Source organism: Rhea pennata, chromosome 12 (genome assembly GCF_028389875.1).
Source record: "Rhea pennata isolate bPtePen1 chromosome 12, bPtePen1.pri, whole genome shotgun sequence".
Classification (NCBI taxonomy): domain Eukaryota; kingdom Metazoa; phylum Chordata; class Aves; order Rheiformes; family Rheidae; genus Rhea; species Rhea pennata.
The window spans coordinates 3,225,313-3,243,080 of NC_084674.1; positions in this window are offsets into that span (position 1 = coordinate 3,225,313).

Consider the following 17,768-nt stretch of genomic DNA (forward strand, 5'->3'; position numbering starts at 1 on the left):
CACTGCCAATCTGTGTGGGGCGTAATAACTCTTAAGGGAAATCAACACTGAAAATGCTTCTGAATTTTTCAGAAGAAACGTATAGAATACATCATGGTAACCCATCTGAGCAACCAGCATCCTTACAAACACCCACGAGAACCATCATCTGCCCTCAGCTGGGTGGCAGCCCAAAGCGAGTGAGAAGTGGAAGGTGAAAACCTGGAGCGGCGGCGTGCGGACCGATGGCTTTGCTTCGAAAGCCTTCGGCTGAGCCCACCTTCTCCGCGTACGTTACTGCTCACCGCTGCATGCACAAGCAACGTTTCACCCGCTTGTTTTCCTCAACAAATGCACAAGTAAGGCCAAAGGTAGAAAAGAGTCACAAATCAAAGACCGTGGTTTAAAATTCAGACGTATTCTCTTTAGCAGATCGTCTGAAATACTTCATAAATCCTGCAAGAAAAATTGCCTGGCAGGTTTCTAAGATCACTTGTAAAGCGAAGGCTTTGCATACAGCCTTGCAGAGCGACCTCCAGAAGCACGCTGCTGCACAACCGCACCGCTGACTGACACCGGTGCGAGTGCCAGGGTGTCGCAACAGCGTTTCGCACGGTAATATTACGTACAGAAAAACAAACTCTCTGTAATTGCCATGAGGGTTGCGGCGGCGGCGTGCAGGCACCGCGGGGCGGGAGGCGCTGCAGCCCCGTCCGCCGGGCGTTCGCAGCGCGGAGGCTCCCGCGGGCCTCCAGGAGACGGAGGTGGGTCCCGGCTGGGATCCACGGGCGCAGAATCCAGCCTGGGCCCGGCAGGGCCTCGCTCCTTCGCTCTGCCCGCGGGCGGTGGGCATCTTGGAAAGGGTCTGGGCGCTGTTTTGATTAATACAGTCAGACTTCGTTAAGCAACTAATGGCTGCTACAAAACATCTCCAAGGTTTACACCATAGCTTTGTCTGACCTTTAATCAAAATGCCAAGACCAGCTTTACAAGGTGATGGGCATTTGCTACGTCCTTTGAGGGGCTGCTGGAGCCCAGGACTGCTTGTTTCCCAGGGCTACAGGGAGTGATACCGCACACGAGGAGTTTTGCAGAAGTGTACCTTTCTTTTTAGCCCTCGCCTGCCTTGCATCCTGTGAGGTTCATTTCAACAGATCCGATTTTCCCCTTGAAACAAAAATCCACTAGAATAGCCGTTTCATTGCACGTGGGTTTATCTGGCTGCCTCAGTTCAGGCTTTAAACCAGTTTCAGTAAGCTTTGCTATAAGCAGCGACTACATTTTGTCCGGGTAACTCACCCGATAACTTGTTAAACTTCACATACTTCACACATTTTCTGCAGTTCCAGTAAGACAAGTCATAAGGAAGGTTGATGTCCTGTACTGCTAGCCACAACCGCTTAATTTGTTATAAATAAGTAATTACACACTTTTGAAAGGAGACTGCAGCCAAAATAGTCATTTTTAAGGAGATAAATAGAAGAAAAATCAACACTGGGTTGAGAATTACTTGCAGTGCATTCTGTAAATATCCCCAAGTCCACATACAAGTGACAACACAGTTTTGTATTTTAAAGGCTTTCAAGCCACAGTAGTCGGAGCATAAAGCTTTTAGACAAGGTGTAAGTGATTTCAGTGCTAGTGGCCTCGGAGGCTGGTGTCCTAACAGGGAGCGAGGCTGAAACGGGAGCAGAACCGCCGCGTTTTGCTGGCAGCACCCAGCGCTCGCTTCAGAAACCGATGCTTGGGGCTGCAAGGTTAGAGTTACTCCAAACTGATTCAGCTTTTGGCCTCTCTGGTGACGTCCCAGCCGAAGATGGCAGCTAGTGCCAAATTCAGTGAAGCATTTTGAAAATGTGGACATTTATGCCTAACAAAGCAGTTGTGAAACAAAGATCTACAATGTCTACCAACGCAGTGCCAGCAAATGCTCTTCAGATGCTAACTTCAAGGACTCTGCTGTCCAAGGATAAAATAAAGCACTAAGCTTTCCAAAATGCAATTTTCTGGTAGAGTCCTAATTTCTTCAGCTTGATTCTACATTCTTTAAGCCAGTAAAGCCCAATGGCAGGTCTGCCTGAATCAAGGAGCATGGGAATGCACCTGGAAAAGCTGGGAAAAGAAGTCTGTTGCAGTCTACAAAGCTCAGCTTAAGTAGCATCTAAGTCCAGATTCTTTTCCTGCTGCTCACTGGGCTTCTTGTATCCAACCTCTCCCTGAACCTTCATAAAAACACTTTGAGGCTCACACTTCCTAATCACATTTGATTGTGCATGTTTCTGTGACCAAGCACATTTCTATGACCAAGTTACCAAAGCAGGAAAGTTGGGATTTTTGAATGAAAATCGTGTAATTCTCAAATGATATAACTATAATTTATAGTTTTAAATTAAGGCCTTGGGTTACAAAGCCCAGAAACTTAACATTAAAAAAAGCAGAACAGGAAAACCCTGAAGCTTCTCAGTCTAATAGTTATAAATTATTTTCTGTCATGATTAAGATTCCAAGATGACATCCACCTCTATGTTTCAGTAGTTAAAGAAAAACATTAATATAAAGTTCATTATCTGCTGTGAATTTTTAGACTACATTTAAAATGCAATAACCTAACTATTTCAGTATTTAAAAGAAAAGCTCACCAACATTTTGAAGTCATCACAAAAGGAAAGTTTTGAATGACGCAACCTTAATAACACATATGCTAAAAATGTTAAAAATAAATACCTTTAAAACACACACACAGAATTCAGAGTGTGTTGCCACGATAAGGTGCTGACATTTACAAATGCCATGGGATTAGCATGTGAAGAAGAGATACACATTCATTGTATGATAAGACCAATTAGTCATCCATCACCCGATAAACATACAGCATGGTACCATCCCCTTTCAAAGTCTTAACAAAGACAGCTGTGGGCACAGATTACTCAAAAATTTCTTTGGATCAGTTAGTCAGGACTTTTGATAGTAACCAGTTTGTGTACCCATTGTTTCTTGTTAAAGAAAACAATACACACTGACTAATACCACGAGTCCAAAAGACTGTAAGAGTGGATGGAGGGGAGACATATCAACCAATTGCTTCATCAGCCAAGATACCATGGTTCTTCTTCTGAAGATGGTTGGGACCTACAGGCACTGCCATTCATTTCCCACTGTAAATGTTCATTGAAGACTTTGGTATTCAGCACTCAGGGGCTGAACCTGCGCTCTTGCCTTCATGAGCGAAACCCTCCAGCCATTCAAAGCTCCACTGATCTCACCATACCTTGGCGTGATCCTCCATGAATCCAATGGGGTGAGCAGGGGGAAAGTGGCAGCTTTTCTTTCCAGAAAAGCCCAGATACGGAGATAGGGTCTCCAAGACAAATAAAATTCTAAGTATCCGGGGAAAAGTCAACCCAGAGCACTTAATGTCAGAGGACAAGAATTATCATATCAAATCAAACATGTGGTCCTTCTTATCTAACATCTTGCCTCAAATTATAGTTGTCATGAGATATTGCAGGAAAAGTGGCAAGAAATCCTTCCTTCTGTAGGAAACAGAACAGCTGAACATCCTAGTACTTTTAAAGAACTGTATATCATTAAACGTCCTTGTCATGGATCTGATTGCCATCAGCATTGTAATTACACTAAGGAGTGCAAGAACTGCTGTGCTTGACTGCCAACTGTTCATTTTCAGTGAACAAGTTGTATTAATACTACCAAGTGCAGGAACTAGAGCTAACACGTCTGTACTGGCACTTTAGCTGTTGACATATATGTCTCCTGTAAAGACGCGCAGACCTGCATCCTTTCACAGACACAAGCTCCAGTTTCCGAGCAGCATCGTGGGCCCTAATGTAGCTCTCACACAAGTCAATGGTGGAGTTTTCACTGATTTAGGGATACAGGACTGAAGCTGTATGTAGCTGAAACCCCTTCAAAATATGAAACACTCTTCTCAGTAATGAGCGCTGGAAGGCCGTTAAGACTTTCCCTAGAATGGGAGCCACAGAGACAATTTTGAACAAGACATAGCCTATTGTTAGTGGACAGATAAGGAAGGACAAAAATAGAACTGTATTAATTTCAGCACAGAAATACCAGGAAAAATATATTTGTGCCAAGAAAAAAGAATGTAACAAAAAAATTATTTGAAAGATTTCTATAGAGGCCATTAAAAACAGCAAAGGGGGGGAAAAAGAGTAGATGAAAACATCTAAAACATCTACTCTGCAGCTTATGAATAACAGATAAACTTTATTCCAGTAATGATAGGATACAGTTTTATTTGAAGAGTAGCAACCTGCCAATATTAAAGATAAAGACAAATATTTTTATAACTGTTAGAAGAACAAAAACAAAGCTGATGCTTTTGTTTTAATTGAAACAATTATTTTTCCCTAGGATAGCTGGGTACATTCAACAGATAAGCTCTTAACCGTCACTTTTGAATTTTAGCTTCATACTGCAGTTACCAACACACTGACTCTGCATATATAATTTCCTTAAAAGGATCATATTATTATGGAAGTCATGTTAGCACTATGTGAACATACATATTCCTGTCATTATCTGAAAATAATATCCTGAATTGGATACATCCTGTGGGAGAAAACAAAACCAAACCACTTTGGTCCAAATGTATTTATGATATTAAAGAAACACAGAAAGAGGTTTCATGTATATGATGAAGCCATAAAAAAAGTCAAATCAGTATTAATTAACATACTGCAGAGCATTTTAAATGGTGTGCCATCAATACCACGAGACATCAGAGATTGCCACACAATGCATTGTTTAATGCGACTAATAATCCACGTATTCGTATCTGCCAAACTTACAAGTACCACTGCAAATACTTCACCTGGGAGAAATTATTTTTGCTTTTGGGATTCTATTGAAAGGAAAGTTGTGGAGCTGTTATATAAATCCAAATCAGAACGTAGTATTTGTATCTTCTGCTGCAGTTGCCTGATGGTGGGTACATACTACCAGATACACTGAAATCTATTTATTGAGTAATTACAAAAATAAGTAGTGCTATAACCACAGATCTCATTAGAATTATCTTCAGTTCTGCCCCATAACATTTTTACAATTCAAGTAACCTATAAAAATTGGCATAAAAAACAGAGACCCAAAGACACAAGATGATTTGCCCTGTATAAAGAAAAAAGTATTAAAGAACCAGGAGTTGGTTCTTCCTGTTCCTGGTTCAATATCTCAGAAACAAGACTCTGAAGCCATAGATGTTGCCACCATCCATTGTGGTCTCTTCTCCTGCTGACTTTCCTGCTGCTCCTGCAGTATTTTGCATTTTCTTGCCATTTCTTCCCTGGAACACTGGTTCCAGTTGTTCCTGCATTTCTCTAGAAGAAGGGACAAAGTAGAACAACCCAGACATTTTTAATTCCCTGCTTAGATGTTCCCTTAGAAAACCAGACCTTTGCAGGTAGATCATTGGCCCTGTACACAACCTCAGTCACTCTTGGGAGCTCAGTCTGATGACACCTGTGTGGATTAAGGGGGCTTCAGCCAAAAAGGTGCCAATACCACCATTTCTGTAGTGGATGGTGGAAGCGTTTTCAAGAATTCTCATTTTTGGAGATGAGCCCATGTTTTTGGTGTGGTTGTTTTCACCTGAACTGAGAGTATTCATAAGGTGATGCTTTGTTACTGAAAGGAAGCATCAGGATGCCTCTGTCTTCAGCAGAAAGGAGCCAATAGAAGAAAAACCTTTTGCAGCAGTATCAAGGAGTGCATTAGCGTTAACTGATGTACGCAAATGGTGCTGAATTTTGCTTCTGTGTATTCTGCAAGCTTTATGGAGCTTCCTGTAGTGACAGAGCAGCTGATCATTCATTAAAAGGAAACAGAAGAAAAGGATGGCTGGACTCTTTCAAAAGCTAAGCTTTTTTTTGTAAAGAATGGATTTAACTCTGTCAAAGAAAAGGCGAGAGAACCATTTGAAACCCTAAGGAAATGCTTACTCCTTCCTTTGCAATGCTGGGATGTTCCACTAAGGCTTACATTATTAAGAGTCTTCCAATGGATTTATGAACAGAAGATTACATTCTTAATGCTGCTTCTCAGAAACTGAGTGAATAATTCAGGGCACACCAATATACTACGGAAAACAGAGAAGTACCTTACAGCTTGGTACCTTACGGAGAAAGTGAGCCTCAAGCATGGACTCAAGCTGTATAAACTTGATATATATAGCATAAAGACCACTGTATATGAGGCAGGAGTATATGTAGTATAAAGCACTGAGTAGAAGCTACAGAATATGTAAACAATTGTTAGCAGAAATGCACATATATAACGTAAGATTTATTTAATGCTGCCCATGAAAAACGTAGTAGTTGGACCATTAGTAAGATCCTTTTGTGCTTCATATTGACAGATTTAGAGCATCTGCTCATCAGAAGTCAAAGAAATTAGAGCTATAGCCCAGGGCAATGAGTCAGCTACCAGAGGAAGTTCATCTTAGTGTCAAGAGGAGAAAGGAGCAGCAGTTGGAAGCTGCCTCTCTACATACCTACACTACACCTTTTTAATATTGTTTTTTCCCTTTAAAAGAATGTTCTTGGCAAATGAGAATAGGCTTTTATCCTATCTACTAGGCAAGACAGAAGCCATATTCTATATCAGAGATATTTAAAGCAGAGAATGGCAATAGTCTTCTAGATTCGACACGGGAGACTGCAAAAATTGGGTGTGGTATGAGGAAAATAAAAATGGGAAAGGTTTGATCGGTTGCTGATTATTATACACTGCTCAAGTTTTTCTAAAATAAACAATAAATTAGTTCTTCCCATACATGACTTCCCACTAAGGTGTGAGAAGAGGCCTATGTCCAAATGACCAGGTGGAGGTAGATGCCACTGAGGACCAAAGCTAAGACATTAAAAGAGAGGAAAACTTGTGATCATCAAGCCACTGTATTGAGGTATTCAAGGAAAACCTCTGCCCTTCTCTCCCCTTCTCCATCTCCATCATAAGCCTTCATCACTGAGCCTTTACGTTTCACCCTGGAGGCTCATAACTGACCTCTGTCTCAACTCAGAGAAAAAAAGCCCAACTCAGAGATCCAGAAGCTGTGCTGAGCTTTGGATTTGCACCTGGAGGCAAACAGAGAGCGTTTGCTGAAGAGCTGATGTAAATAGTATGCTTCCAGGAGGCATGAGCAAACACAGACTGATGGTGGAATCAGAGAGAATTTGGAGCTGATACAAGAATGCGATAGGCCAGCAAACAAATCCCTGTGAAAACGTCTCATCAAAGGTTGGTAATTTAATTGTAAAATGGGGACTGGTGTTGATTGCCCATCTGTCCCCTGTGAACATTTCTTATTCCCAAAGAAGTTGGCTTCTCAAGAATGCTAATCCAATGACACTTTCATCAGAGCCATCATCTGTCAAATCAGCCCTCAAAATGCTTCTGTGCCTGCTCGGCTCTTCATCTGATAAGTGTACATTAGAGGCCAAACCTGTGGTGCCACGAGCCTTTTGTGAGAGCTGAAGCTGCTCAGGATCTCCCGAGACTTGGGCTAGGCTTTTCCATGCCACGTCAGCCCAGGAACAAAGGAGATTATCAAGGCACTGGTCATAAATTTTCTGATTCAGAGACTTGGTGCTTGTGGGACTCAGTGCTTAAACTGTTCTGCTAAAAAGGTTCCTCGCTAGATATTACACCCAGTAAAACCATCATGAGCAAAGTGGAGCAGTACCATCTGTTTACACCATCTTCAACATAACCTCTATGGTGGGAGAGAAGATGGTGTGAGAGTGTAGAGCTGAGCCATCTGTATGAGGAAGGAGTTTTCCCTTCTCAGACATGCATATCTTGTTGACATGTCAGTAAGACAGTTAAAATTGATCCCTGGATAATATTTCCAAAGGCAATAAGGGTGAAGAATATGTTTGTTCTGCTATTTTGGGGCTACCTGCTTCCCTGTCTTTATTTTAAATTACAGCTGATAAGTAAAGAGAAAGAAGGAGCAAAAGAATGCTGTAAGAATAAAGGATTATAGTCTTTTCTGTGCTATGGGGAGATTCAGCTAATTTAACTAGGTGGAAATGTTCTGTGCTTGCTGCAGGTTACTTTGCCGCATGCTCTGTTTAACCATATGTGGTTTGTCTCACTACTCTTTGTTTCTGGGTTATTTTTAGTTCTGAAGAAAGTTCAGCAATTAGATTCTCTCTTACTGTAGTTTTCTCTACCAGACATTTGCAATTTGCCTTTCTTTTCTGCTTTAAGTGTCACAGTAGCTGCTGACTGGCCTGGCTTACGTTGTGCCATTCAGTCAGTGGCATGAGCTGTTTGATTACTGACCTTTTTGCCAACACTAGCCTCCTGTGCATGTCTGGGTAATTCTGAACACTCTTAATTTTGCTTTACACATTGGCACTCTGCTGTGTATTTAGCCCAAAACTAGAGTAATGGTTCTCTTAAAAAATAAAAAAATCCTACTCAGTGGTATTTGTATGGATAAATTCAGTAATGATGAATTTTCTACCATTAGGTACAAGACTCAAGTAGAAGTAAAAATTATTCAAAATTATACCCGAATGTTAATTCAGTGCTATTTAAAATAGGGGTAAATTTTGCTTTGTTGCACAATCACATCCTCTTAAGCTTTCCAAAAGTCTCAGAAGATCTAGCCCATGCATCATTCATCTCTCATGCATTAAATGTAGCACGCGTACATCTAAGCACATTTATGTAGGTTGCAGTCAAGTCAAGTAGCTGGATATTTGTTTAATGCTTTGGCAATATTCATGACATTCTTATTTAAAGTCAACTCCCCTTTGATTTTAGAGGCAATTATGGCTCAGTTAGGGCTTTCGGATCCGTCTGACTTTCCTTCCTCTCTCCCCTTCCTTTTTTCTCCTGCATGCTAATCTGTTGGAAGTTTGTTTCAAGTCTTGTTTACCCTCATTCCCAACTACCACTTTGGTGTGCACTTTGATAACGCGTCTTTTTGTTCCATACACCTAATGGAGCTTCTGCTTCATGCAGGGAGAGACAGAGACCACAGATGAGCAAAAACACATTCTATGGAGGCAATTTATTTCCAGTCAAAAAGCCAATGAAGGACCATGTACTATTTTTGTCCTACTTTGAGCTCTAGGGTGTAAAGCTCACACAGTGAAATGTCTCCAAGCTGACTCTGTGGAGGAATTTTATTCTGCAAAGAATAAATTTCTCTCTTCTATTAGTTTTGTTTTCCTTAAAATTAGCTGAATCAAAACCACTGTTATTTCCCTTCAGAAATGAGAGGGACGTTAGGATAAGATTTGCAGATAGGTGAAAACCCCTTTTGATAGTGTCCATAAAGACCTCCATAAAACTAATTTCACATGCGTAAACAGCGATGCCCATACTGTCTCCTCAGCAGGTTTTTTAGAGCAATATCTCATTACACAGCGATACTAAGACCCAGTACTTGACAATGGTAATTTATTAAGAATAACTATTTTCAGCTTAAAACATAAAAATATTTTGTTTCGGCGTTAGGTCCTTATCCTGCCTTCAGTGAGCATACCTGGTACTCCCTGGCTAATGTGTTTTATGTAGCAAATAAATTATACCTGTTTCGCAGAGTAAAAATGCTCTACTCCTACTTTGTTATGAAGCGCTAAGCAGGGCATGAGGGCCTGGAAAAAACCTGGCACCGCTTGCTAACAGCAGACTGTACATTTGCACTTCCACCCCCAGGATTTGAGCCCGTGGAGATTTTGCTGTCTTGGAAATGCCTCTTTTTACACGATCACATTTGCCGGGAGAAGCTGGTGCCCAGGCGCCCGCGGCGGGGGCTGCAGAGGCCGCGCTGCCCCGCGGACGCCTCGTCACACGCGCGGCGCAGCCCCCGGCGCAGCCCAGGCGCACGGCGGCCGCGGGACCCCCTGGGCCGAGAAAGGCCCGAGCGGCGCGGGAGCCGGGAGGGGGGCGGCCGCCGGCGGGGCCGGGGCAGAGCAGAGCGGCAGGGCGGCGAGGCGGGGTCTACGCCCTGCGCCGCCGCGTCTGCAGGCCTCGGGGGCCAGGCGCCCCGCTCCTGCCCGCCGACAGCGCCGCGGGCGGGCGGCGTAACCCGGGTCGTCTCCTTTGACGCTTCCCACGTGCGTTCTCTAGGATACGTAAGGAAAAGTAGCCCTCTGAAAGCTGCTGTTTCACCTGATCTTGAATCTCCGCTGCTACAGCCCAGCAGTAACTTCCCGCAAGCGAGAGCAAAGCCAGCGCATCTCAGAAAAGGGAACCCGCTGCCGCTCTCTCGGACCTGCCAGCTTTCACTGCCTGGCGTTCACAACCAGGCCAGAACGGCTAGGATCCCTTCTGCCGTTCCATCTCAGCACACACCTAAGTAGCAGCGGAACTGAAACTCCTATGTGTACTGTTTCATAGGAAGAAGGAAGCCTGGCTGAAACAAGCACCCTAGCCATTTCTGTATTTCAGACGTGAGCAAAGTGATTCCTACATTGCTGATCTTTGTAACCGGAGTAAAGAAAACAAGTGAACAGAACTTTTATCTCTAACCTTCCTGACATGTCAGCTGAGCTTCAGCAGTGAGTCATTTGCACAAGCTTGTTTGTATCTGCAGACAGGCTTACTGCATCACCAACAGCATGCATGAATATCTTCCCCTGCATCTTGTTAACCAAGTATTTATTTTAACTTTACATTGTATTTAACTATATTTATAAACATATTTTTTTGGAAAACCTATGCTAATGCTTTCTCCAATGGAGAAACTCTTCTTTCTGTTGACAGGAGATTCATTTTCCAATGTAGGCACCAACATTAGAAGATGTGAATATTGTCTCCTCCCAAGATGCCTCTGGAACAACGGTCATACAAAGATACTGTAAACATATTGAAAAATTGAAACCGTTCTTGTAGTCTTAAAAAAGTAGCACCACCATATTTTCACTCTGTTCTGAGTTAAGACAGCCTGATTAGTGTGCAAGACATGTTCTCCATTTATCTTTTGTTTTCTGCTAGTTGTCAGTGTTTACTTTATAAATAGGCAGCATCTCTCAACATATGTTTGTTCTGCTTTATGTTTTAAACAGAGCATACTGGAGCAAAGGAAAAAGATACCATCTAAATGAGATGCTGTATTGCTTTGGGAATTATTTTTTGTTTGTTTTACGCTTCCTAAGATGCCTTTTAGGGTCCTGAACTGATATCTTTCCAACTTCTATACTTCAGCATATTGAGCCCTCTTTCCACAGTCACATCACCAGCAAGAAATGAGAAATTCTGAGGGTCAGTGAACACAGCAAATTTTCCCGTTACTGCAAGTAAAACTTTCAGGATTTCGATATTTGTATTTGTGATGCAGTGTGGCTGTACACTAAGATACAGGAAGAAGAGCACTTCTAAAATGCAGTTTTCCTGGTTTGGTATTGGCACATGGGTTCCAACAGTAAAAAAATGTCATAGCTTTATTTTTTTAAATTAGAGAAATGCCTTGGTGTATAGAAATGCCATGGAGAGTTGAGCCCAAATTGGTGTAAAACACTGAATGTCTTAGCAGATAATGTACAAGTGGCAGAGAGCAGCACAAGTTCAGATAAACAGAGCTGGGAGAAATCAGGTTTTTAGGAATTCTCAGGAAGCCTGGTGGCCAACACACCTGTGATTCGCACAGTAGTGTATCTTAGTCATCAGTCATAAAGTAGCCAGAAAGCAAGTGTGAGATCTAATCTTTGAAGCCCCCCCAAGCTGGCATGCAGGGAGACTTTTATCTTGACACTGTTACTCGTGTTAACAATTCTCTGCTCCACGAGAGGCAATGAGATTACTGTAGAGCCTGCTGCGGTTGAAAGCCTCAGCCAGGACTAAATGAGTGCCACTTAAGCAAAGCAGGGATGGAAGAAAAGCAGCTAATGCAAACAGGGGAAACAAGCAAACTTGTTCTCTCAAATGTCCCGCACAGTAAAAAAGCAAGGTGAACATATCCATAAGACAAGGCAGCAGCTCCTCTGGACCCATGGGAACCAGCTGTAACATGGATCCCAGAAAGTAATACGGTGCTGGGTTGACATGGCTGGGAAAGAGGCAGGACCATCCAGAGACTGGCTTAAAGCAGTATGTGTTAGGAGGTGGTTGCTGAGTAGCCTGATAGATTGAGACAGTCCATCCCCCCCCTACTGCCTCCTCATTGTCCTCTGCCTTTGGTTTCATTCATGCCCCATCAGAGCTTCCCACCAGATTTGCCATCAACACAACAAGCAGCAACGGAGTTACAGCAAGAGCGCAGAACAGCATGTACACGCTCAGTGGTGCTGGCAGGTCTGAGACTGCTTTCAAACCGGGCAGATGGCAGCCCTGGCTCACACCCAGCTCTCCGTCCCCACCACCTGAGAGCACAACCGCAGCTACACTGCCTCCGGGTCTGCGACCAGGTGAGGCCTCGGTGCCATGCAGCTACGCTCTCGGGTTTTCAGCTCCACAGTTCAGGGAGGAAAGGAGTGGATCTGATTATTGCTACCTGTCTTCCCTTGACTCATTATCCAGCTTCAGTTCTTTTGTTCTTTGCATTTTTGCTCGCCAGAAGAAGGCACCTGAAGCACCTAACACTGGTCTGCTATGACGGAAGAGAGTAACAAAGGGAAATCCTGGAGTGTTACAGAGAAAGGATACCTTGAGCTATGGGAACTGTCAAATTATCAAAGACATAGCTAAGCTTTTGTTTTGATTTTCTCTATCTCATATTTTGCTCTGAATTTTTTGCTGCTGTCCTCACATCTCATTAAGAAATTCCATCAATTTACTGAGTTTTACCCGGCTTCTTTATAAAACCGGGAGAGCCACATGATGGCAGTTTGATCCAGTCTCACTAGAAGCTTCGCTGACTTTAATTTTATAACAACACTTTAATGAAATTTGCCCAAATTCATATTTTAATAAGAAAACCTAGGCTAGGAATAACAAATAATTCTTATCTTCCTCAGAAGCTTTGCCCCCAAAAAATAAGTAAAGAAAACAAATGGATTCAGTAATTAAATTCTGCGTAAGTATGATTTGTTGATGATGATTAATAAAATAATGGCAAGGGATAGCTCCTGAGGGCTGTCACAACAGTTAGCTATTGGTGTGGCTCCACTAAAGTCAGTTGAGTTATAGCCTATGACTGTAGTCCAAACAATGCCATTAAATTAGCTGCCATTAAGAAATAAGTGTGCTAGCACTTCTCCTATTTCAGACTTCATTATCCTTTTTAATTTGGACGGTCTCCTCATGTAGCCCTGAGGGCTTAAAATGCCGTGTGCTGTGTCATAGCCATACTATTTCATAGCCCAGGTAGTTCAATAAAGTATGACACTTTAGGCTAGTGTTTTCAGGGAGAGGACCTACTTTAGGAATATCCTTTCTCTTGAGTGAAATGATATATTTTTTAATCTGCCCCTGAACAACTGGTAAGAAAAATCAGTGTGAACTTTCTGAAAAGTGGAGGCACCAGTTCAAAATTTCCTGCACAGTTCAAACCTCCCTGAAGTTCCCTGTGGCATGTATTTTGCTGTTCGTTGCAGCCTATATAACAGCCTCACTCATAATGAAGGAAAATAGACTATTAATTTCCCCTGTCACCATTCCCCACCTGAGTCTCTGTCTCTCCTCTGCAGGAAGATCATCAAATCCCTATTTACTTCTGTCACTGAGTTCACAATATTCTAAATCTATCTCATGCTTGTTCTGAAACCCAGTCCCTTGGCTTCTCATTAGTTTCTCCCCAAACTGGCTCTCCCTCTCTGTGCTTGCTCTTGAATCTTTGGAAGGTTGCCAAGCCCTCAGAAGGAAAGGAGCTCTATAGCAAAACCACCCACCCTGGGCTTGGAGGGAGCCTCCTGCACCATACAGTCAGTGCCTGTTGCTGTAGTAACCATATCATGCTTTACTTTTCCTAAATGTATCAAAAATCACCTGGAAATGAGTTAGATCTCATCATTCCTATCCTCTGGACTGAAGACGGTACCAGGACCTTATTCCTAATATGCCTGGAAGCTGCTAATTTCCAGCCTAGTTTCATGGCTTGTGAGTCTGGATCTATTTTAGTATGTGCCTGTATAATACTCCAGCTTAACAACATTTACCCTATGGGATGTTTAGAGAAAGCAGTCAGACCTCCTCTCAGCCTTCGTTTAGCTAATCCTTGCTTAGTTATCCAAACTCGCATAGCTTTCAGTCTCCTGGTACAAGGTGCATTGCCCAAGCCCCATATCACCCAAGCAGCCCGTCCTTGCACATGTTTCAGTGTGAATCCATCCTTCTTGAACGTGTGACCATTATTGCAAAGTTGGGAAAAGAAAGTGCAGAAACCTAAGATAAATGGGGTGCATCTGGTAATCTGCTCCAAACACCTTTAATTTGCTTGACCAGCACTTAGTCAGCAAATACCCAAAGGTCTGCATGACCTTGGCTGAATAATAGGGTTTGCAACATCATATGGGCAGACAATTTGAAATAGTTTTGTCAGAGCATCAACTACAGAGAGGTACTGGCTTGACAGCAGCCTTTCACCATTTCACTTTGCACAACTTACTCCCCGCTCTCAAGACTGTAAAGAAAGAGTTACAATACTGTTTCTTATTTTACCACCACTAGATACAGTCTTCTAGAGGGCAAATTATTCTTCCCTCAGCACAACCGCACACACATTGCGCTCTGCTTTCTCTCGTCTTCCTCATCTTCCTGGCACCAGCAGCAAGGGATGAGAGGCAGCGACCTGACAGCCTACACACTGCACACGTTGATAATATTGAGAATAATTCTGCTACACATGTGGCTGCTTTCCTACTTTTCGGGGAAAATGCTTTACGTTAGCTGCACGTATGTGAAGCTAAGAACTGTTACAAATGGATTACCTGCACCCTCCAATGCAAATGCTGTTTTGGCCGTTCTTGTGCTTTTGGAGAGAATGGTTGTGTTAATCTCGAAAGCTAGGATGACAAGGGAGTTCAAATGACAATTTTCTCTATTGACCTTTCATATTTCTAAAATGAATTGAAGCTGATCTTTTCACTGCTTGCCCTAATTAGACTAATAAAATATTTCTGGGGAAAGCACTGAATAAAAAGAGAAGTGATTATTAAATGTCCAGTCCTGAAAAATATCCTAGCTGTAAGCAGAATCAGTCATTATATTAATGCACATTTACAATTACTCATACGCTTTGCATATTATAGCAGGAACATCACTGAAAACCAACATTGTAGAGAATGAAACATCTAATAGATGATTTGTATGGATTTAGCCTTACAACACTAGCTTTGCACTCTCATCATATGTTAATAACAGTAGACTATGGAAACAAAAATAGTGAAAATAGCTGAAAATAATTCGGAAACTACTAAGCAAAGGATGCCTCACTTCGCTACAGCAGTCCATGATAGATTTTTGTGAAGCAAGAACTGTGCACTGCTTACTGCCATCACTCTGTCTTGGCATTGGCCTGCAAGCAGAAGTTGAGTTACTGGTTCATATTAGTGAATACTTGGATATTTCTGCCTTGATTTGCCCATCCAGAAGGTCAGCTAAGCAATTCATGAAGAGATACATTTTCAAAGAGCATGAATATGTCTAAGTACACCCCAGTCATGCATAGATTTTCTTCACCTGTATACAGGTAAGACATAATTATGCCCAGTTTACTTATGGGGAATGGCACATGAGTAGTTTAAACAGCTTGCAAAGATTACAGTAGACAAGTGCGGCCGAGGTAAGGGCTGATCCCTGGCTCCTGCTTCCCTCCCCTCTCTGTGCCTCTGCTTCTTCCATGCAGCAAGCGCTCCCTGGGTCCCAGCGTCAGGCTGAAGGCTTAGTGCTCAAAGAGAAAAAAGAGCTGGGGAGATCATAGCACATCCCACCCCATGGCAGCTTCCCAGCTACATGTGGGGGGCAGAGGCTAAGAAAATGAACGCCATCAATTATTCCCTCCACTGCAGTAGAAACTTGGGTGTGATTACTTCTAAAGTACCGTTCTTGATTTTTGCATACTGACCCTGGCAATCAGGGATGGTCAGTTTGGTCCTATACATTTATTTGTGTTAATGCAATACAGAATGAGTATATAATATAAATCTAGTCAGGCAAGACTGGATGACTAGATTTACTGGATGACTAGATTACTTTTCATTAAATATTCTCCCATAGCTGCTTTTCTGTGACTGTCAGCTCCCCGTTAAATATAGCATGACATCACACAGGTGCAGTAATAGCTGAAAGATTATTTATCCCTCTTTACCGTACTTCCCATAGGAGACACATTATGACAATAGCAGAGATTGTATCTACATGATTTACTCCTTGTGCATATGCTGTATTTACAAGAACAGATTTCATTCTACCGTACGTGATTTATATTTAACTGTAAAAGAATTCCGCAAGAGATCTATCAAAAGTAATGGAAGACATAATATTTTCTAAGAAGATAATATTTTCTATTTGCACCAGCGAATGGATCTTTAACAGGTTAGCTCAAAGAGCTGCCATACACACAGCTGCTATTCAGCAGAGCAAAAAGAATTGTTTAGGAAACAATGAACACTCAGCTCTCGAGCGAGCACACTGACTCCAGGTGCCCCTGCCTTCGCGCTGTTCAGAATCCTCTGAGTCTGCTAATTTATAATTATTTATTGAACTTCATGCCTCAGGACTGCTTTTGGAGGCAAGGCATGTGACATGAAATTTTGCTGGATTTCAGGGAGAAGGATGGAAAAAGCTCCTTCCCCTTTATCTGTGTAAACTGCTCAGGCAGAAATAGAGATGTAGGGCTTGAACCCCAATTACATTTGAATATTTACATATCTTTGGACTCAATCTCCTTCAGATTTCCTCATAGAGCAATTTACATTTTAATGAACCCTAGAAATAATTCCTGAATCAAAACACGTTTCCTATCAAAAAACATATGGACCTTGAACCGAACTGCATGGCAGCTTCCAATTCAAATGCTTTAAAGTTGAAAGGGATCAACATCATTTGTCATTTTAAGCTTTCACTCATTTTCTTGGGGTCTGTTTTGAACAAACTCATTCCATAAAGTCATGAGGTTAAAAAAAAAAAAAAAAAAAAAAAAAAAAAAAAAAAACCTTAAAGCATTTTGGGTAAAAACAGAAAGTCTTTGGCACATTTTCAAATCAACAATGCTTTGGAAACTCTGGTTCACTGGATTTATACCCTTCTGCAGCACAGTGCGTGTGCTGTGTTCACCTGCACTACGTCTCCTGTCATACCCAATGGTCAGGCACCCTCCCAAAACACCATCTTCTTTCACTGAGACTTCTTATCTTATGGAGGATGTAATGTAATGAGGGTCACCAACATCCACGGGAAGAAACCGGGAGTTTGAAAAACACAAGTCTGTGAGTCACTGTGTCCATGATTTGTGTGGTGTGAGCTAAGTGATATAGCTCATCCACCAAAAAAAAAAAATGGAGACATGAAAACTGAAACAAGTTGAAGCTACAAATTCAGGTGTTTTAGTTGCTGAAATCTTCTGGGACGGGTGGGAGAGACAATGGACCCTCTTCCCAGGGCACTCTACCTGCATTTCTCTCTGCCGTGCCGGGAGCCGGTTGTTTCGTGGTAAGAGCCGCGAGAGAAGCGAACTTCTTCTCCTTCAGCTTCTCACCTCTACCCTCTCCCGTGCCAGCAGTGAAGTTTAAATTTGACGGAGGCAGACAGGCGTCTCGGCAGCAGAGAGTTTGGTTTTGAATGTGAGCGTGGGAGGGAAAGACTATTTCCCCGAAGACTACACTATCAGGAGCCATCAGGCTTGATCCTGCGGACAC